The sequence below is a fragment of the Lithobates pipiens genome, unplaced genomic scaffold, assembly GCF_037356315.1.
Source record: "Lithobates pipiens isolate NorthernLeopardFrog02 unplaced genomic scaffold, aLitPip1_a1.2 Scaffold_23, whole genome shotgun sequence".
Lineage (NCBI taxonomy): Eukaryota > Metazoa > Chordata > Amphibia > Anura > Ranidae > Lithobates > Lithobates pipiens.
Window position 1 is genome coordinate 2,931,585 of NW_027507785.1, and position 23,959 is coordinate 2,955,543.

A 23,959-nucleotide genomic window follows, 5' to 3' on the forward strand; every position below is an offset into this window, starting at 1 on the left:
TGTCCCGACCATCACTGTCCGTCATTCTGTCCCGACCATCACTGTCCGTCATTCTGTCCCGACCATCACTGTCCGTCATTCTGTCCCCACCATCACTGTCCATCATTCTGTCCCCACCATCACTGTCCGTCATTCTGTCCCCACCATCACTGTCCGTCATTCTGTCACAATCATCACTGTCCACCATTCTGTCCCTCTCATCACTTCTCCACCATTTTGTCCCCAACATCACTGTCCGCCATTCTGTCATCCACCATCACTGTCCGCCATTCTGTCATCCACCATTCTGTCATCCACCATCACAGTCGGCCATTCTGTCCCCACTGTCACTGTCCGTCGTTCTGTCCCTACCATCAGTGTCTGCCATTCTGTCCCCCTCCTCGCTGTCCGCCATTCTGTCCCTCTCATCACTTCTCCGCCATTCCGTCCCCAACATCAATGTCCGCCATTCTGTCATCCACCATCACTGTCCGCCATTCTGTCATCCACCATCACAGTCCGCCATTCTGTCCACACCATCACTGTCCGCCATTTTGTCCCCACCATCACTGTCCGTCATTTTGTCCCCACCATCACTGTCTGCCATTCTGTCCTCCTCATCACTGTCCACAATTCTGTCCCCCTCAGCACTGTCCACCATTCTGTCCAACCATCACAGTCCACCATTCTGTCCCCACCATCACTGTCCGTCATTTTGTCCCCACCATCACTGTCTGCCATTCTGTCCTCCTCATCACTGTCCACAATTCTGTCCCCCTCAGCACTGTCCACCATTCTGTCCAACCATCACAGTCCACCATTCTGTCCCCACCATCACTGTCCGCCATTCTGCCCCCACAATCACTGTCCGCCATTCTGTCCCCACCATCACTGTCCGTCATTCTGTCACAATCATCACTGTCCGTCATTCTGTCACAATCATCACTGTCCGTCATTCTGTCACAATCATCACTGTCTGCCATTCGGTCACAATCATCACTGTCCACCATTCTGTCCCCCACCATCACTTCTCTGCCATTTTGTCCCCAACATCACTGTCCGCCATTCTGTCATCCACCATCACTGTCCGCCATTCTGTCACCCGCCATCACTGTCCACCATTCTGTCATCCACCATCACTGTCTGCCATTGTGTCCCCACCATCACTGTCTGCCATTGTGTCCCCACCATCACTGTCTGCCATTGTGTCCCCACCATCACTGTCTGCCATTCTGTCCCCACCATCACTTTCTGCCATTCTGTCCCCACCATCATTGTCCGTCATTCTGTCCCCACCATCACTGTCCGTCATTCTGTCCCCACCATCACTGTCCGTCATTCTGTCCCCACCATCCATCACTGTCCGTCATTCTGTCCCCACCATCCATCACTGTCCGTCATTCTGTCCCGACCATCACTGTCCGTCATTCTGTCCCGACCATCACTGTCCGTCATTCTGTCCCGACCATCACTGTCCGTCATTCTGTCCCGACCATCACTGTCCGTCATTCTGTCCCGACCATCACTGTCCGTCATTCTGTCCCGACCATCACTGTCCGTCATTCTGTCCCGACCATCACTGTCCGTCATTCTGTCCCGACCATCACTGTCTTCTGTCCCCACCATCACTGTCCATCATTCTGTCCCCACCATCACTGTCCATCATTCTGTCCCCACCATCACTGTCCGTCATTCTGTCCCCACCATCACTGTCCGTCATTCTGTCCCCACCATCACTGTCCGTCATTCTGTCCCGACCATCACTGTCTTCTGTCCCCACCATCACTGTCCATCATTCTGTCCCCACCATCACTGTCCATCATTCTGTCCCCACCATCACTGTCCGTCATTCTGTCCCCACCATCACTGTCCGTCATTCTGTCACAATCATCACTGTCCACCATTCTGTCCCTCTCATCACTTCTCCACCATTTTGTCCCCAACATCACTGTCCGCCATTCTGTCATCCACCATCACTGTCCGCCATTCTGTCATCCACCATTACTGTCCACCATTCTGTCATCCACCATCACAGTCGGCCATTCTGTCCCCACTGTCACTGTCCGTCGTTCTGTCCCTACCATCAGTGTCTGCCATTCTGTCCCCCTCATCGCTGTCCGCCATTCTGTCCCTCTCATCACTTCTCCGCCATTCCGTCCCCAACATCAATGTCCGCCATTCTGTCACCCACCATCACTGTCCGTCATTCTGTCCCCACCATCACTGTCCGTCATTCTGTCCCCACCATCACTGTCCGTCATTCTGTCCCCACCATCACTGTCCGTCATTCTGTCCCCACCATCACTGTCCGTCATTCTGTCCCCACCATCCATCACTGTCCGTCATTCTGTCCCCACCATCCATCACTGTCCGTCATTCTGTCCCCACCATCACTGTCCGTCATTCTGTCCCGACCATCACTGTCCGTCATTCTGTCCCGACCATCACTGTCCGTCATTCTGTCCCGACCATCACTGTCCGTCATTCTGTCCCGACCATCACTGTCCGTCATTCTGTCCCGACCATCACTGTCCGTCATTCTGTCCCCACCATCACTGTCCGTCATTCTGTCCCCACCATCACTGTCCGTCATTCTGTCACAATCATCACTGTCCACCATTCTGTCCCTCTCATCATTTCTCCACCATTTTGTCCCCAACATCACTGTCCGCCATTCTGTCATCCACCATCACTGTCCGCCATTCTGTCATCCACCATTACTGTCCACCATTCTGTCATCCACCATCACAGTCGGCCATTCTGTCCCCACTGTCACTGTCCGTCGTTCTGTCCCTACCATCAGTGTCTGCCATTCTGTCCCCCTCCTCGCTGTCCGCCATTCTGTCCCTCTCATCACTTCTCCGCCATTCCGTCCCCAACATCAATGTCCGCCATTCTGTCATCCACCATCACTGTCCGCCATTCTGTCATCCACCATCACAGTCCGCCATTCTGTCCACACCATCACTGTCCGCCATTTTGTCCCCACCATCACTGTCCGTCATTTTGTCCCCACCATCACTGTCTGCCATTCTGTCCTCCTCATCACTGTCCACAATTCTGTCCCCCTCAGCACTGTCCACCATTCTGTCCAACCATCACAGTCCACCATTCTGTCCCCACCATCACTGTCCGCCATTCTGCCCCCACAATCACTGTCCGCCATTCTGTCCCCACCATCACTGTCCGTCATTCTGTCACAATCATCACTGTCCGTCATTCTGTCACAATCATCACTGTCCGTCATTCTGTTACAATCATCACTGTCTGCCATTCGGTCACAATCATCACTGTCCACCATTCTGTCCCCCACCATCACTTCTCCGCCATTTTGTCCCCAACATCACTTTCCGCCATTCTGTCATCCACCATCTCTGTCCGCCATTCTGTCATCCACCATCACTGTCCACCATTCTGTCATCCACCATCACAGTCGGCCATTCTGTCCCCACTGTCACTGTCCGTCGTTCTGTCCCTACCATCAGTGTCTGCCATTCTGTCCCCCTCATCGCTGTCCGCCATTCTGTCCCTCTCATCACTTCTCCGCCATTCCGTCCCCAACATCAATGTCCGCCATTCTGTCACCCACCATCACTGTCCGTCATTCTGTCCCCACCATCACTGTCCGTCATTCTGTCCCCACCATCACTGTCCGTCATTCTGTCCCCACCATCACTGTCCGTCATTCTGTCCCCACCATCCATCACTGTCCGTCATTCTGTCCCCACCATCCATCACTGTCCGTCATTCTGTCCCGACCATCACTGTCCGTCATTCTGTCCCGACCATCACTGTCCGTCATTCTGTCCCGACCATCACTGTCCGTCATTCTGTCCCGACCATCACTGTCCGTCATTCTGTCCCGACCATCACTGTCCGTCATTCTGTCCCGACCATCACTGTCCGTCATTCTGTCCCGACCATCACTGTCCGTCATTCTGTCCCGACCATCACTGTCCGTCATTCTGTCCCGACCATCACTGTCCGTCATTCTGTCCCCACCATCACTGTCCGTCATTCTGTCCCCACCATCACTGTCCGTCATTCTGTCCCCACCATCACTGTCCGTCATTCTGTCCCCACCATCACTGTCCGTCATTCTGTCACAATCATCACTGTCCACCATTCTGTCCCTCTCATCATTTCTCCACCATTTTGTCCCCAACATCACTGTCCGCCATTCTGTCATCCACCATCACTGTCCGCCATTCTGTCATCCACCATTACTGTCCACCATTCTGTCATCCACCATCACAGTCGGCCATTCTGTCCCCACTGTCACTGTCCGTCGTTCTGTCCCTACCATCAGTGTCTGCCATTCTGTCCCCCTCCTCGCTGTCCGCCATTCTGTCCCTCTCATCACTTCTCCGCCATTCTGTCATCCACCATCACTGTCCGCCATTCTGTCATCCACCATCACTGTCCGCCATTCTGTCATCCACCATCACAGTCCGCCATTCTGTCCACACCATCACTGTCCGCCATTTTGTCCCCACCATCACTGTCCGTCATTTTGTCCCCACCATCACTGTCTGCCATTCTGTCCTCCTCATCACTGTCCACAATTCTGTCCCCCTCAGCACTGTCCACCATTCTGTCCAACCATCATAGTCCACCATTCTGTCCCCACCATCACTGTCCGTCATTTTGTCCCCACCATCACTGTCCGCCATTCTGTCCTCCTCATCACTGTCCACAGTTCTGTCCCCTTCAGCACTGTCCACCATTCTGTCCAACCATCACTGTCCACCATTCTGTCCCCACAATCACTGTCCGCCATTCTGCCCCCACAATCACTGTCCGCCATTCTGCCCCCACAATCACTGTCCGCCATTCTGTCCCCACCATCACTGTCCGTCATTCTGTCACAATCATCACTGTCCGTCATTCTGTCACAATCATCACTGTCCGTCATTCTGTCACAATCATCACTGTCTGCCATTCGGTCACAATCATCACTGTCCACCATTCTGTCCCCCACCATCACTTCTCTGCCATTTTGTCCCCAACATCACTGTCCGCCATTCTGTCATCCACCATCACTGTCCGCCATTCTGTCACCCGCCATCACTGTCCACCATTCTGTCACCCACCATCACTGTCCACCATTCTGTCATCCACCATCACTGTCTTCCATTGTGTCCCCACCATCACTGTCTGCCATTCTGTCCCCACCATCACTTTCTGCCATTCTGTCCCCACCATCACTGTCCGTCATTCTGTTCCCACCATCACTGTCCGTCATTCTGTTCCCACCATCACTGTCCGTCATTCTGTCCCCACCATCACTGTCCGTCATTCTGTCCCCACCATCACTGTCCGTCATTCTGTCCCCACCATCCATCACTGTCCGTCATTCTGTCCCCACCATCCATCACTGTCCGTCATTCTGTCCCCACCATCCATCACTGTCCGTCATTCTGTCCCGACCATCACTGTCCGTCATTCTGTCCCGACCATCACTGTCCATCATTCTGTCCCCACCATCACTGTCCATCATTCTGTCCCCACCATCACTGTCCATCATTCTGTCCCCACCATCACTGTCCGTCATTCTGTCCCCACCATCACTGTCCGTCATTCTGTCCCCACCATCACTGTCCGTCATTCTGTCACAATCATCACTGTCCACCATTCTGTCCCTCTCATCACTTCTCCACCATTTTGTCCCCAACATCACTGTCCGCCATTCTGTCATCCACCATCACTGTCCGCCATTCTGTCATCCACCATTACTGTCCACCATTCTGTCATCCACCATCACAGTCGGCCATTCTGTCCCCACTGTCACTGTCCGTCGTTCTGTCCCTACCATCAGTGTCTGCCATTCTGTCCCCCTCCTCGCTGTCCGCCATTCTGTCCCTCTCATCACTTCTCCGCCATTCCGTCCCCAACATCAATGTCCGCCATTCTGTCATCCACCATCACTGTCCGCCATTCTGTCATCCACCATCACAGTCCGCCATTCTGTCCACACCATCACTGTCCGCCATTTTGTCCCCACCATCACTGTCCGTCATTTTGTCCCCACCATCACTGTCTGCCATTCTGTCCTCCTCATCACTGTCCACAATTCTGTCCCCCTCAGCACTGTCCACCATTCTGTCCAACCATCACAGTCCACCATTCTGTCCCCACCATCACTGTCCGCCATTCTGTCCTCCTCATCACTGTCCACAGTTCTGTCCCCTTCAGCACTGTCCACCATTCTGTCCAACCATCACTGTCCACCATTCTGTCCCCACAATCACTGTCCGCCATTCTGCCCCCACAATCACTGTCCGCCATTCTGCCCCCACAATCACTGTCCGCCATTCTGTCCCCACCATCACTGTCCGTCATTCTGTCACAATCATCACTGTCCGTCATTCTGTCACAATCATCACTGTCCGTCATTCTGTCCCTACCATCAGTGTCTGCCATTCTGTCCCCCTCATCGCTGTCCGCCATTCTGTCCCTCTCATCACTTCTCCGCCATTCCGTCCCCAACATCAATGTCCGCCATTCTGTCATCCACCATCACTGTCCGCCATTCTGTCATCCACCATCACTGTCCGCCATTCTGTCATCCACCATCACAGTCCGCCATTCTGTCCACACCATCACTGTCCACCATTCTATCCCCCTCATCACTGTCCTTCATTTTGTCCCCTTCATTACTGTCCGCCATTCTATCCCCAACATCAATGTCTGTCATTCTGTCCAGCTATCACTGTCCACCATTCTGTCCCCATCATCCCTGTCCACTATTCTGTCCCCCACCATCCCTTTCCGCCATTCTGTCCAACCATCACTGTCTACTATTCTGTCCCCACCATCGCAGTCTGTCATTCTGTCCCAACCATCACTGTCTGCTATTCTGTCTCCCTCATCACTGTCTGCCATTCTGTCTCCTTCATTACATTCCACCATTCTGTCCCTGCCACCAATGTCCGCCATTATGTCCAACCATCACAACCCACCATTCTGTCCAGTCATCACTGTCTGCCATTCTATCCCCCTCATCTCTGTCTGTCATTCTGTTCCCTGTCAGAAACCATGAAATCAGTCTGAGACAGAAGTACAGTTAAATCACACTTGTTTAATAATAAAAGTAAAAAGAACAAATGTAGTTAAAACATAGCCAAAGTTCAGTAACCGCAATGTATAGTCAACCAAGCCAGAAGTCAGGGATCAATGTAGTGGAACAGCAAGCAGGATCTGGAGCCAGAAGGAATGTCAGCCAAGCAAGTCTTTAAACAGGAACACAGGAGATAGTCTCTGTGATGTTGAACAAGGTGAAGGAGAAGATCCTCTGGGCTGGATGGCTTAAGTAGGCAGGACTGACAAGCAGGATATCATCAACAGTTGAGTAACTGTGGTGAGATAGGAGCTTGCAATTAGCTGACAGCTGAGCGGCCAGCTCAGAGAAGGAAGGGCTGAGCCCAGCCCTGACAGTACCCTCTCCTCAATGACCCCTCCCCTCGGAAGACCACCAGGCTTGAGGGTAAAATGTCTATGGAAATCATGGAGAGGACAGAGACATGTACGTCCGAGGATGAGACCCAAGAATGTTCCTCTGGACCATACCCCTTCCAATGCACCATGTACTGTATGCACCCACGGAACCTATGGGAGTCAACAATGGACTGTACTTCATACTCCCCATGGTTCTCAACCTGTACAGGGTGAGGACGTGGCACCGAGGTGGTAAAGTGGTTGCAGAGCAAAGGTTTTAATAAGGAGACGTGAAATACATTTGAAATACGCATATTAGAAGGAAGATCTAACTGTGTTGCCCTGGGAGTTGGGTAACTCCACAATGAAATCCATAGACAGGTGGGTCCATGGCCTCTCTCCATTGGGTATGGGTTGTAGGAGGCCCACTGGAAAGTGTTGTGGAGTCTTACTCTGAGCACACATGGAACAGGTAGCTATGAAGGCGATTACATCAGCACGTAGACTGGGCCACCATAATTGTTGGGAAATGGCCCAAAAGAGTTGATTCTTCCCAGGGTGGCCAGCAGCCTTAGGAGAATGGTAAGTCTGGAGCACAGAAGTATAGAGACTCTCTGGGACAAAGCAGTGGTCACAAGGTTTCTCAGGAGGAGCATGGGTCTGAGCAGCAAGAATTGTGTCACCCAAAGGAGAAGTGAGACTGGTGTGAACCGTAGCCAGAATACGATCAGGAGGAAGCATAGCGACCGGAACCGACTCCATCTTGGGAGTGGAGGAAAATTGTTGTGACAGAGCTTCAGCCCTTACATTCTCAGTACCAGGTAAGAATGAGACAATGTAATTGAAACCTGACAAATAAAGAGCCCATTGCACCCTTCTGGGAGAGAGGCACTTAGCCTCAGACCAGACTGTGAGATTCTTATGGTCAGTAAGAATGAGAACCAGCACAGTGGTACCTTCGAGGAGATGTCTCAATTCTTTCAGGGCTAAAATGATCGCCAATAGCTCTCTATCACCAATCTCATAATTGCACTCCACAGGTGAGAATTTCTTAGAAAAGTAGCCACAAGGATGCATAGCGCTCCCAGAGGTAGGACGTTGAGACAGAAGGGTGCCAACACCAGTCTCAGAAGCATCAACCTCAAGGATAAAAGGTAATGTAGGATCAGGATGTGCCAACACAGGAGCAGAAACAAAGGCAGCCTTGAGACTCTTAAAGGCCTTAATGGACTCTGGAGGCAAACTTTGTGGGTTACCATTCTTTCTGGTCATATCAGTCCGGGGCTTTACCAGAGACGAGAAGTTATGAATAAACTTTCGATATTAGTTGGCAAAGCCCCGGAAATGCTGCAGAGGACATAAACCCACGGCCACTACACAACTGCCGAAAGTTTCTCTGGGTCCATCGAAAAGCCAGCAGTGGAAATGACATAGTCCAGGAATTTAACCTGTTCATAATGGAATTTGCACTTCTCCAGTTTACAATAGAGATTGTTCTCTCTTAGTTTCTGAACCATATGACAGACATCTGTGTGGTGGCTCTACAGGGACTTTGAAAATATGAGGATATCGTTGAGATACACCACCACACATATCTGCAACAAATCTTGGAGGACATTGTTAATAAATTCCTGGAAAACTGCTGGGGCATTACAAAGGCCAAAAGGCATTGCGAGGTCATCATAATGCCCTGTTCTGGTATTAAACATAGTTTTCCACTCGTTGCCCTCCTTAATCCTCATGAGATTGTATGCCACTCTCAAATCAAGCTTTGTGAAAACTGTTGCTCCCTTGAGGTGGTCAAATAACTCCGTAATCAATGGAACAGTATAGGCATTTTTAATTGTGAAACGATTGAGACCCCTATAATCAATACAAGGTCTCAGTTCACACTTCTTATTCACAAAAAGAAACCAGCACCAGCAGGAGATGAGGATTTGCGGATGAAAACACGATAAAGTGCATCTGCAACATACTCCTCCATGGCTTTATCCTCCAAGACCAACAAAGGGTAAACCCAGGCCATGTGGGGGTAGGGCACCAGGTTGAAGGTCAATTGCGCAATCATACCACCAGTGTGGAGGCAAACTACCAGATTGACCTTTATCTAAGACATCGCTAAAATCGCCGTACTCCTTCTGCAGGGAGGAGAGTGAAGAGGTGCACAGGACCTTGGATACCTTCTGAAAACATGTCTTACTGCATTGTGGTGACCAGGAAAGAACCTCAGCATGGAGCCAATCAAAAGAGGGGTTGTGCCTCTGTAACCAAGGATAACCAATAACCAGCATAAACTTAGGTGAGGAAATAACTTGGAATTGGATTATCTCAAGGTGAAGAGCCCCTACGGTCATGGACAATGGCAGGGCCATCTTTAATATTGATTGGACCCCGGGCAAAAAAATTCTTGGGGGGGCCCCCCCTCATGCAATTTCACTCTCCACCTGCTCTGAGACATACAATAAATAGCAGCTAGACTTAAAATCAGTTTACTGTATCAGATCAGGCAGAAATTGCGATTGGTTTTCAGCAGTTACAGCATATCAATACTGCTTACTGACTGGTTGCTAGAGGTTACAGCACACCATCACCTCACTGCAGGGGAGCATGATATACATATGAATGCTGCCTTATTTACATGTCAATGCCGCCGGCCGCATCTATTTACTTACTAATGCTGCTGCTATTTACATATGAATGCCGGTTATTTACATGTAAACACAGGGTCTGCAGGTGAGTTACTTGTATACAACAATAGGGTAGAGCTGGGCAGCATCAGTACCAGATATCGGGACACAGCACAGGACTAAAACTTCAAGGGAATTTAAACTGGCATAGTTGGCAAGTATGAGGCAGCTGCTTTGTGCCCCCAACAATGACAGGGCCCAGGGCAGCTGCCCCTTTTGCCCTGCCTTAAAGACCGCCCTAGACAATGGAACTGTCTCATGAATCACATGAGCAGGCTGTAGAGGTCACCCGTCAAGAGCCAGAATGGCAAGTGGAGTGTCACGCAGCTGCAGCAGAATCAAGTGCTTCGATACAAAGGCAGCATCAATGAACGGGCCTGCAGCCCCAGAGTCGATTAGAGCCTGTATCTCGATGGATGACTCAGCCCAAGAAAGGGTGACCGAAACCAGGGGCTTATCCTTCTGGATAACTGGGGATGAAACAACGCCACCTAAGGTCTGTCTATGACAGGACCTCAAGGTTTGGGCGTTCCCTGGATGGGTAGGACAAGACTTCAAAAAGTGACCTGCCTGGCCACAATAAATGCACAATCTCTCCCTCCTCCTAAAGGTTCTCTCATCCACAGAGAGACACGTGAAACCCAAGTGCATGGGTTCACCTTCACTGACCGACTTGGTACCGGGAGGTGAGGGAGGCACGGGTGGGACTGCAAAGCTCAGAGACAAACGTACAGGAGGCTTCTGCAAGCGCTCCTTAAAAGAGAGTCTTTCTCTGAGTCTGGAGTCAATGAGGATGGCAAGTGTATTTTTGGGAGGAGCCTGAGAGGGCTATTTAATGCTCCTCCTCTGTCAAGGCCAGTGTTGTCTTGATTTCTGGGTTGACGCACGTCACTTCCAGCCATCGTTCAGAGCGGCGGTTGGCCGCAGCAATGGTGTCGGTTTCTCGCCTGTCCCCCCCATCATCCCTGGGTTCCACCGGCTTTGTGGGGACCGCCCTGCCCGTCCTCCCTTGCAGCCCCATGTTCCAGCCCGTCCTTCCATCTTCCACCTCACACTGTCCCCTCAGCTCCATCTGGCCAGCGGGCCGCCCGTCCATCCATCCATCCTCCATCTCAATCTCCCCACAGCTCAGTGTAGCCAGCGTGTAGTTCGCCCTCTTCCCCCTGCGCTTATGCCCAGGGGAGTGGGGGGACCGTCCGCCCATCCATCCAGCCTACATCTCAAATCTCCCGACAGCTCCATCTGGCCAAAGTGTAGCCCACCCGCTTCTCCTGGTGCTCGGGCAGGGGGCGTCCGTTCATCCATCCTCCTCTCACTCACTTCCCTAGTGCTCTCCATCTGGCCAGGGTGAAGCCCGTCCGCTTCCCACGGGGTTCACGGGGGGGTTGTTGTCTGTCCACCCACCACCTTCGCTGGGTTCTACCCCACATGGTGGGGTGGTGTTTTCTGTCCACCCACCACCTTCACTGGGTTCTACCCTGCATGGTGGGGGGTGTTTTCTGTCCACCCACCACCTTTGCTGGGATCTTCCCCGCATGGTGTGGGGTCAGGGGGGAGTTTTCTGCCCACCCACCACCTTCACTGGGTTCTACCCCGCATGGTGGGGGGTTGTTCTCTGTCCACCCACCACCTTTGCTGGGATCTACCCCGCATGGTGGGGGGTGTTGTTTGTCCACCCACCACCTTGTCTGGGATCCGCCCTGTATGGCGTGGGGTCGGGGGGGAGTTTCCTGTCCACCCACCACCTTCGCTGGGATCTATCCCGCATGGTGCGGGGTGGGGGGCCAGCACCCACTTCTCCCTTTCAAGGTTTCCTGCTAGCGTTGGGGGGGGGGCGCCCGCCCGCTTCTCCCAGCGATCATGGGGGGCGTCCATTCGTCCACCCACCCACTTGCCACTCACCCGCCAGTTCACCTCCCTGGAACCCATGCCATGCATCATGGAGGGGATGCTCGCATGTGTCCTGGTTTCTCATGGGGGGGGTGCTCACCCGCCTGCTCACCTCCCGGTACTCACGTGGGGGGATCCCCGTACGCCTCCCGGGGATCCACTGTTTCAGTCATAAGTGTTTATCATAGCGTTTTGGCCCCAGGATTTCTGTCATAGCGTTTTGGCCCCAGGTTTCTGTCATAGCGTTTCTGTCTAGGCGTTTAGTCTCAGTGTTTTCTGTCATAGCATTTGGCCCCAGGTTTCTGTCACAGCGTTCTGTCTAGGTGGTTAGTCTCAGCATTTTTCTGTCAAAGCGTTCCTGTCATAGCGTTTCTGCCTCAGTAGTTCTGCCCCAGCTTTTCTGTCATTGCATTCTGCCCCAGCATTTCCGTCATTGCATTCTGTCCCAGCATTTCTGTCATAGCATTCTGCCCCAGCATTTCTGTCATAGCATTCTGCCCCAGCATTTCTGTCATTGTGTTCTGCTCCAGCATTTCCGTCATCGCATACTGCCTCAGCATTTCTGTAATAGCGTTCTGCCCCGACATTCCTGTCATTGCGGTCTGCCCCGGCCTTTTGTCTAGGCATACAGTCTCTGCGTTTCTGTCATAGCATTTCCTGCCCCAGCATTTTTTCCTTAGTGTTAGTATTTCTGGGTCGGTGTTCAGTAATAGCATTTCTGTGATAGCGTTTCTGCATCAGGATTTCTGTCATTGCATTTCTGCCTCAGCGTTCAGTCTCAGCGTGTTTCTGTCATAGCGTTTCTGCCCCAGGATTTCTGCTTTTGCATTGCTGTCTCAGCATTTCTTTCATAGCGTTTCTGCCCCAGTATTTCTGTCATTGCATTTCTGCCTCAGCATTTCAGTCTTAGTGTTGCTGTCATTGCGTTCTGCCCCTGGATTTCTGTCACTACATTTCTGCATCAGCATTAAGTTTCAGCGTTTCTGTCATGGCGTTTTTCTGTCATGGCGTTTCTGCTCCAGGATTTCTGTCATTACTTTTCTGCCCCAGCATTCAGTTTCAACATTTCTGTCATAGTGTTGCTGTCATAGCGTTGCTGTCATAGCGTTTTTCTGCCCCAGCATTTCTGTCATAGCGTTTCAGCCTCAAAGTTTCTCAGAGGGGCGTTGTTTACTCTTGGCTTACTCCGGTTGCTGTTTTCATCTTCGTTGGTTGTCATGTCTCATTGTATCTGTGTTCATGTTTGTACCAGGGTCAGTTAGCTAGGGCTCACACGTCAGGATCTGTCATGTATACAGATCCATATGGACTGAGGTTTGTTTGTTGATTGTTATCCACAATCTTCTCGCCTGTATACCATACGTCATACGATGCCTGTTCATTCACCACACCTATATGACTACCCACCACAGTCTGTGGGTACACTAGCCCTGAGTTTTTTCAGTTATTACCTCTCTCTGTGCTGCAGGTTACTCTGGCTCACTTACCACTTACACGAGGGTGGGGGGTCCCTCATCAGGTTCATTTACGCGCAGTGGTTTTGACATTTCTGCTCATGTTCTCATTCTTAGGTAGGCACAGAGGGGCATTGTTGTTCTCATGTCTGGTTGTCTGTTATTTCTCTAGTTTGTGTTCTCAGGTCGGGCCGTTTGGCATCCATACCGGTATCAACCATGCTTGCACTCACTTCCATCAGCCCTGCCCGTTGTTGGAGCTAGTTGATTGGTGCTGATGTCGTTTCGCCACTGGGCTCACCCTTGGGTCAAAAGTAGTTGGCAATTTTTCTTCAGTTGGCGTCCTGTTGCATAGAGGCCCTGGTTACCGCCCAGGGATTTATAGTCTCTCTCGGGGTGTGTGCTAAGCCACGTCCCCTTGACGGTCCTTAGGTAGTAGGTTTGGGCAAACGTCGTCATGATTCTGGATTCCACTCAAGGATCTGATCTTGTCTAGCATGTTGCCTGAAGTACTGCTTAGGGACGTCAGTACAGTCATCTTTTCCGATCCTCAGCCTGTTCCAGGTAGGGGGGCTTCAGTCACTTTGGGTATGTCTGTATCATGCCATGGGACTTATTTCCCTGGGATGGAGTCTGCCCCTCCTTCCTCTGTTCAGGATTCAGACTCGGTTGTTAGGTCTCAGGCTGAAGCACGACCCAATGGTATCCGGTGGGACCAGTGTCCTGTGTCTGGCATGGTTTCTCCACGTTTGATGATGGTTATTGCCATGGCGAATGGGTCTTATCTGCTTACTCCATCACATTCATCAGGTATTCGCACTTCTGCCAGTGGTCTTTTTGCACTCACCCTCTCACTTCCCCATACCAAGTATGGGTAGGCCAGGAGTTGGGGGGCATGTCACTGAGCTACTTCACTAGTGACCGTTTGAAGTATTTAAATCTGCTTAGCCATAATTTGCAGGGGTTCCTCGGGCCAGGACTTGCCCCGTTCCCCCCACGTATCTTCTCATTCACAAGCAGTTATTTCTCATGTCTGGATTGAGCCTGATGCCCGAGACAACCCAATCTTTCATGGGATGTTCAGTTGGGTTCGGGGTAGTTGGCAGGTTCTATTGGGGGTTCCTTCTCATCACCAAGTCAGGAGTCGATTTCTCTTGTCACAGCAGATACTTACCTGATACTTGCTGGATACTTACTGTTGCCATCTGGACGCACGCTATTATATGTGTTGCATCATTACCTTCCCTTCTTCACCTAAACTTGTGTCTTTTTTGCCCTCTTTCAGGCATACTGACCAACTAGGCCAAGGCACACCTCAGGCCTTGGTTCTTAAGACTATTGCATTTCCCGCTTGAAGACTCTGACTACAAGTGTAAAGGCTGGCCGGAGACCAGCCTGTATTTGTGGGAGGAGCCTGAAAGGGCTATTTAATCCTCCTCCTCTGTCTGGGCCAGTGTTGTCTGGATTTTCTGGGTTCCCACTCACCCATTCCTCCAGCCTTTCATACATACTCATAGTATTTTTCTTATTCCTACATTCAGGGTATGTCCTCTTTTCAGGCATACTGACCAGCTAGGCCAAGGCACACCTCAGGCCTTGATTCTGTATCGTATTTCCCTCTTGAAGACTCTGACTACAAACATGATTAACTTCTCCAGCTCAGTGAGTATATTACAGGCTGCTATCTCATCCTTGATGGTATCCGAGAGAACATGAGAAAAAGCAGCCACGAGGGCCTCATTGTTCCATGCAACCTCTGCTGCCAGAGTACGGAATTCAATGGTATAGTCGGCAACAGTTTTCGTACTCTGTTTGATGGGTATGAGGCACTTGCCAGCAGAAGCAGAGTGTGCAGGAACATCAAATACCCTTTTAAATTAAGCCACAAACTCAGGGTAACTCAAGACAACAGGTTTTTGCGTTTCCCAGTTTAAAACACATTAGGGGGACGTGGCATGAACAGACACGCTGACTGAGCATGTTGCTCAGTGATTCCCGGGCTCTAGAAAGAGGCGCAGTGTGCAGATCCTGGGAGCACAATTAAAAGAACCCAGGTCCAGGAGGGAAGGAAGTTTGACTCCACTGATATGAAGGGGGATAGGGGAGGGTCTGATGCAATCCCCTCGTACAGGGTCGAGGAGTGACAGGCTTTGGAAGGGGTGTTCTAGCACATGGGAATGGCCAAATACCTCTGAGCCCAAAACAGAGCTGTACAACCCTGGAAAGGGATCTCCCAGGAGAAGGTTTATGCCGGTGGAACGGAGGGTCCGGAGGGGCAGTGTACTGGAGGGGACCCGAGTCTTCAGGAGGTGGAAGGAAACACAGGCGGGATGGTTGAATCCCTGGAAGTTGGATGTCGTGGTACTACAAAACCCAGCAGTGAATCAGCAAAAATCAGCAAAGGACTTGTGATGAATCCAGAAACAGCCTCTACAGAGCACGTGCAGTATGTTAACCCTTTGTATCGTGATCTTAATAATGAACTAAGTGCATCTCAATCAGAGCTAATAGTGGATTGGGACTTAAAAGAACATTTGAGAGCACTTGCTACAAAGAAAGACATTCAATTACTTATAACCGCTGTCGAATCATCCAGAAAACAGGCTGTGGAGGTGTTAAGGGAGGAAATAGGGGCACTGGGACACAGAATAGAGGAAATGGAGATGGTCTAGGATGATATTAGACAAGGAGTGGCTGATATCCAAGATATGACAAAACATAATGACGAAGTGTTAAATTCTCTGTTAGATCAAATGGATAACCAAGAAAATATAGATTGTATGCAAAATATATGTATAAGGGGCCTGCCTGAAATAACACAACATTTTGAATTGCCTCCAAAGGTGATCAGTCTGTTCCAGTTAATTCTGGGGCCATCCATACCGGATAAGATTGAAATAGACAGAGTCCATCGTGCCCTCGCCCCTACCCCCCAAAATGCAGAAAAACCAAGAGATGTAATTTGTAAACTACATAGATATCCAGTGAAAGAAGCCATAATGAAAGCAGCCCGGAGGGGCGTGGCTTGGTGCCGGGACGAGATGGCCGCGTTCTAAAACAGCTCCGTCCACGGGAGTCCTCAAGCCCTTTATCTCGAAGCCTACCTTTCGCTCACTATGGGGAAATCAAGGGGACAAGGCTCCCAGTCCCGCTCTAGATCCCCGAGAGGATCCGACGCTCTGATCGGCCGCGGTATCCCGGAACTTTTTCGGCCCCGCTCACGCGAGGCCGAGGCCTCACTTCAGGCCTATGCAGAGGAGCCTTCTCCCAGCAGGAGCCCGCCGCCCACCGCGCGCTCACACATGGCGGAAAGTCCACCGGGCAGGAACACCTTCACCATGGCTGACCTTAGGGATGTGGCTGCGGACATCAAAAACTCGCTGACAGCGGTAATCACGGATCTCAGAAGAGACATCCATACCATGCATGCCCGAGTGGCGGAAGTAGAGGAAACAACAGCCCGCCATGACACCGCCATATTGCAGCTCCAGCAATCCTCCCTATCATACAACACACAGTTGAGGGATGTCAATCGTTACATGGAGGACCTGGACAACAGAGGACGCCGTCACAACATCAGGGTAAGAGGCATCCCCGAATCTGTTGAACAGGCACAACTGGCTCAGGTCACCATACAAATATTTAATGATTTGCTAGGCAGACCTTCAGAGTCACCTCTTGAGTATGAGAGACTGCACAGGGCCTTGAGACCTAGAGGCAGGGACACTGATCCCCCTAGGGATGTTGTATGTTGCCTGGTGAATTACAGAGTCAAGGAGGACATTCTGAAAAAAGCCAGGGACAGACGCCACCTCCTATACCAGGGTTCTGAGATTAACATTTTTCAGGACTTATCACCTGTAACCCTCCAGAACAGAAGAGACCTGCGCCCCCTGCTGGACACCCTTCGCCGTAAAGGTATCCAATATAAATGGAGGTTCCCGTTTGGCTTAACTGCTATAGTGGCAGGTCGCACCGCAATCCTGAGGGTCCCTGAGGAACTGGCCAGGTTCTGCGACACGCTTCAGATTCCCCTTGTTGATCTTCCGGACTGGTATAAGGCTTTCCGTCCTACCCAGCTTCAGAGAGCTTCCTCAATGGACACCATTCTTGAAAGGGAGGAATTTTACATCAGGAGACGCAGATCCTCTTCACCAAGGCCACCACCACAAAGGAACCGGGAGGACAGATCGTATGCTAGTCCCACTGCCTCCCCCACTCACAGGCGAGCCAGACCAGACTGTCCTTAATTCATTAATCTCCTTTGACTTTCACTTTGCTCAATAGCCCTTACAAGAGCTCATACCTGTTCGGCTCCTGCCCCCCCCCCCCCTCCCTATTTTTTCTTTATTATCATCTATTTATTTTTCATGCCTCTCCTGGTCCCCTCACCCATTTTTTGTCCCCTCCCCCACCGCGACCTTCTGAACTTTGGCCCTCACAGTAGTAGCCATTTGCCTGTGTTGGAAGACGGTTTAGAAACGTACAATTTTGCACACCCTAGCGATCTTCTGGACTCTAAAACTCTCATGCTCAGTTAAATGAGACTGTACTCTTATATTGCTGCCCTACATATATCGGCAAAGTGAAGTCACTTCTTTACTTTTCAATCCTGATCTGTTCTATCCCCATCCCCCCCACCCTCTCCCTCCCCCCCCCTTTTTTTTTTTTTATATATCTATATGCCTTCTATGTTTGTACATTATTTGGCCTCTTGAGTTTTGATCGGCCGACTCCTCCTGGCTAACGCCAATCTAGGCCTTTGTTTTTGCTGGTAAAACGCAGGGAGCGGCTCAAGCTGCTGTATCTGCCGAAGAAGCCTACCCCTCTTTTTTCTACTTCTTCTTAAGACAGCTTAGTTTGCTATGTTTGCATTTGTTTAACTTGTTTGTTTTTTGTTTTTTTTTCTTCTCAAAGTAGAAAAATTATGTATGGTCTTATTTGAAGGGTGGGCTTCAGGTTCTGATTGTCTTAATGACAAAACTAGGCGAGATTAGTACTTTGGGGACACCCCCTGACAAACGTATGTTGTATTCCATTATACTGTTATCTCACCTGTTTGGCCTAATGTTGGTTAATCACCCTGACCTATTTCTGTTTTTGCACTCAGGTTGCTCTTCCCCTTTACCTTCCTTCCTTAGCCTTATGTTAATCTCATGTGCTGTGTTCCTCCGGTGCTTAATTCTTTTTGTTCCCATTGCCTTATTTATTTTAGCAGGCTCTCTCGTGCCTCCCTGGATATATCTGAGGACTCCCGTTGGACTGACCCCAACCAGGACTTGACCCGGACCACCCTCTACTCCCCCACTCAACGGAAGGTATCCCCGTCCGTTGACCACACCCGGAACTCCCGACTCAAGTTAGGGTAAGGTAGCCGGCTACCCAGCCCTCCGGTATTTACTGTTCCCTCTCTTCCCCACCCCCTTCTCTCCTGCCTCCCCACATTCTTTGATCCCCCCCCCTATAGGCCTCTCCCACCTCCTGCATATTTCCCTTTCCCTTAACTCTGTTCTCTCCGGTCTCCTCCACACCACATAGAGGCTCATAAGCCTATACCCCCGCTCTCTTGTCAGCTGTTTACCTTGTTCCCTCACTGTGACGATATCACTGAGGTTAGAGACCCAATTCTGATTGATTCGTGCTATGTTACTCACCCTCCCTTTTTACACCATGCACACTTCGACCACAGGTTATCGTCCTGCCACTCTGAAAATAGTGTCCCAAAACGCGAAAGGCCTTAATGTGCCTGAAAAGCGCAGCCAAATCTTGAGCCTGATGTCACAGCAAAAGGCAGATATTATCTTTCTTCAAGAAACCCACTTTTACACTAAACATATACCCAACCTTGTAAGTCGCAAATATCCCTATCACTCTACCAAATCTTTGGCAAAAACTAAGGGTGTCTCTATCCTTCTAGCGAAACATATGCCTTGGCAATTGGAGGACTCCCTAATTGACCCGGAAGGGAGATATGTATGGAAGGGCGTCTTCATAACCTCCCTGTCACCTTGGCAAATATCTATAGCCCCAACACAGCTCAACTAAGCTTTTTTCGCTCAATTACAGACCTACTAACAAGCTTTGGGAAGGGGCTGATCATCCTTGGTGGGGACTTTAATATAATGCTACAACCCCTTCTAGATTCCTCGTCAGGTACTTCATCCCCCCCCTATCAAAACCTGCGGCAAATTAGAACCCTCTTACAAAACCTCACTCTGCACGACTCCTGGCGTACCCTGCACCCCAATGCCAAAGACTACACCTTCTTCTCGCCTCCACACAATAGGTATTCCCGCTTAGATTACTTATTTGTTTCCCAGGGGGACCTTCCCCTTCTTAGAGCCGCCACGACTGAACCCCTTGTTATAGCTGACCATCACCCTATTTCAATACTACTTACCCTCCCACGCCAGAGACAGGCCACAAAGATTTGGCGTCTAGACGCCTCTCTACTCTCCTCGGAGGCTGACATTAACCTCATTAATTCTAGCTTGACCCATTTTTTCAGGGAAAATGTAGACCCCTCGATCTCGCCAATAACGACCTGGGAAGCCCACAAGTGCACAATACGGGGAAAGTTTCTTGAACTTTCTGCAATCAGGAAAAGAGCAAACCAAGCTAAAACTTCGGAGTTGATACAGAAAATCCAAAGACTCGAACGGTCCCACAAACAATCGTTAGCTCAGGATACCCTTCAAGATCTGACTGAAACGAGAAAACTTCTTTTAGAGACGTTGAACTATAAAGCCCGGCGTAAACTAGTCTTGAGTCAGAAGCTGTTCTACGAACAGAGTAATAAGTGCGGTAGACTTCTAGCCCGTGCCTTACGCACTAGAAATGCCTCCACAAATGTACACACTATAACCGACTCGTCGGGTAAAGCACATACTTCATCAGAGGACATAGCTGCCCAGTTCGAACGCTACTACACAGACCTGTATAATTTACCTTGCCATACTGCTTCTAGCTCTACAAAGCGACAAAGGGAGACCCTTATCTCCCAGTTTCTTGATCAGTTTAGCCCTGATAAATTATCCAGAGACCAGGCCTCTGAACTTGACAAATCCATCTCAGAATTGGAATTAAGACAGGCTATCAAACAATTGAAGCCGGGTAAGAGTCCAGGCCCTGATGGCTTCTCCGCCCCATACTACAAAACCTTCACAGACGCCTTAGTATCCCCCTTCCTTAGCGCCTTTAACTCTCTAAATAATATGCCTACACCATTCCACAGGCTTTTAGAAGCACATATAACGGTCATCCCCAAGCAAGGTAAAGATGACTCCTCAGTCGCCAGTTATAGGCCCATCTTGCTTCTCAATTTGGACATAAAACTCTTCGCAAAGATCTTGGCTAATCGCTTACTCCCATTCCTCCCTTCCCTTATAGGTAACTACCAAGTGGGCTTTGTCCCTGGTAGAGAAGCCAGGGACAATACTACCAAGGCCATTAATTTGCACCACTGGCTTACATCCCGAAAACAGAAGGGCTTCTTCCTGTCCCTGGATGCAGAGAAGGCATTTGACAGGCTCGCCTGGGACTACCTGGAGGCGGTACTTCGTCACCTGGGGTTACCCGAAAAAATGCTTAATCTCATCATGTCCCTTTATTCGGTCCCGACTGCTAGTATACGGGTTAATGGCCGCTTGTCAAATGCCTTCCCCATCCGCAACGGAATGAGACAGGGCTGCCCGCTATCCCCCATTTTATTTATTCTGACGCTGGAACCCCTGCTCAGACGTATTCAAGCAAACGAAAATATTAGAGGAATTCCAGTGGCTGGGCGTATCCATAAATTAGCTGCATACGCAGACGACATTCTGCTTTTTCTCAGTGACCCGTTAGTAACGATCCCAAACCTATTTAAAGATTTTGAAACCTTTGGCCGTATCTCCAATCTCAAAATAAACTTCTCCAAATCCAGTGCCCTGAATGTCACCTTGCCTGAAGTGTTAGTCTCCCAATGCCAAAGCTCATTCCCGCTCTCCTGGCAACGGGAAGCTATAACGTACCTAGGAATCCAACTTCCCACACGCCTTAGCGATCTATTCACTAGAAATTTTCTCCCCCTCTCTCGGACCATAGCCGAAGACTTACGGAAATGGGACAAATCCCACTTCTCGTGGTTTGGTCGTGCAGCAATTCTCAAAATGAATGTTCTCCCACAAGTTCTCTATCTTCTACAAACTATTCCCATCCAACTACCGCCCTCCTTCTTTCGACTTGTTAAACACTTATCTACCCAATATCTGTGGAAACACGAGTGCCCTAGGTTTAGCTACAATCAGCTCACACTCCCCGAGAGCGCAGGTGGAATCGGCCTCCCAGACCTCAAAAATTATTACCTGTCCTGCCATATGGTTAGAATAGTGGACTGGTCCACCCGCAAAGGGGATAAGGACTGGATCCACATTGATGACTCGCTCTCTGCCATACCCATCAAAAACGCCCCGTGGATCCTCTCCGCCAATGTTCCCAAAACGCTTAAAGATCACCCCCTTGTAAGTGCTACTCTGAATAATTTCAAAGAGGCTTGCTGTAAATTCAAGCTCTCCTCCACTCCGGGTCCCTTCACACCCATCCGATTCAACCCAGCCTTCCCCCCGGGAATGTCTAACAATTTTCTCAAAGATTGCTGGGTACACCAGGAAGTCCAAGCCCACCACTTCTACAGCAATGAGGGACTTTTGGAATGTAGCGTTCTCCCTACCAAGGATGACTGCCCCCCCTGCCCTATGTGGACATACTTCCAAATTTGCCACTTCCTTAGAGCGGAAAACGCAGATGGCAAGTTGTCCAGACGGCTAACATCATTTGAAAATCTCTGTTCCCAAAACACTCCTCAACGACATTTAATTTCTATAATCTATTCCCTATTCTTTCAGTCCGCCTCCCCGAAGGACTGGAAAGCTTGTCAGGCTTGGGAGAGAGATTTACAAATAGACCTCTCTGAGGACGACTGGGAAAGGATTTTAATAATCACACACAAAGGCTCGCTGAACGTCCACACACAGGAAAACAACTTCAAACTTCTATCTACATGGTATAGGCCGCCCGAACTGTTACATAAATTTAAACTTGATGTCCCCAACAAATGTTGGAGATGCTTAAATGATGGGGGATCGATCTTACACATATGGTGGACCCCAAAATCCAAACCTTCTGGACACGGGTTCATAGAATATCTAGCACCATCACCAGTAGCACGATAGAATATACACCAGCTCGCATGCTTCTCCACCATACCTCTGTCCCCACACGCCTCTACCTGAAATCATTGACCCTACATCTCCTTAACGCCGCCAAGCTCTGCGTCCCTATCCATTGGGGCTCCCCCAATATCCCCTCCGTTACTGAATGGCTAAACAAGGTAGCGAAAATAGCAGAAATGGAGGAGCTCATTCACATTGCCCGAGACTCCTGACAGAAGTATGCACGGACCTGGGATAAGTGGACACAGTTCCGAGACTATGGCTGCCTTTTCTCCTCGAATAGCTCCCACAGTTGAGTACACTTCTAGTTAACCCCCGTGTGTTTTGCTATATGACCTGGTACTAGCCCAGGTAGTGCAAGTCTTATTTTTATTTTCTTGCATTTTTGCATTTTTCCTCCTTTCGAAGGAACTCGAGCGGACGGCCGTACGCACCTATACAACGGTGCATATTTGGTGGAGGAGCCCGGAGAGACGACACCCCTCCCCTCCCTTAGCCCTTCCTTATCCCCTATCTCCCCCATACCTGTCCCATTCACTTCCCCTTCATCTCCTAGTATCCCACTGACCTCCCCCCGGTGGGAAGTTAGCCCTGACACAGATGACTTCGATCTCGGCCCGACTGACTGGTTCCAGTCAGCTGCTTACCCACTTGTTCTGCCCCACATACCGTACTATCGCCCGACAGTCTTACCATTCCCCCGTGCCTTCATTCATCGTCACAATCCCTTAGGGATATGACAACACCCACAACTAATGACGAACCCCGGCAGCTTCAACTTTGGATTGTGTACAGTACACTTTCCGACCACCCGCACTGGGACCTATCGGGCCAATCTGCTCGATCCTTCCGCTTATAGTCAATACTGTTTAAGGTTTAAATTGCATTATATAACAAGATGGGTTCGTAACCACCTCGCAGTTCATGATGTTATCTGTGATCTCAATTTGTACTACGTCTTTCCTTTTTATTGGTACATTTTGTATCGCCTGTTATTGTACTATTTAAAACTTCAATAAATTCTTTATGGGAAAAAAAAAAAAAAAAAGAAAGCAGCCCGCAATATATCCATGGTTGATTTTGAAGGCGCACAAATAGCCTTATCTCCAAATTTACCATATAGAACTCTTATGCAACGCAGACGATTAAACCCTTGTTGGAAGTTCTACAAGCAGCTGATGTTAAATATCACTGGGGATATCCCTTTAGGGTTGTAGCAACCCAGAATGGGAAAACAGCAACACTTAAAACGAAAGATGACTTGCAACACTTCATAGAGGTGCTGGAGCTCCCCCTGGTG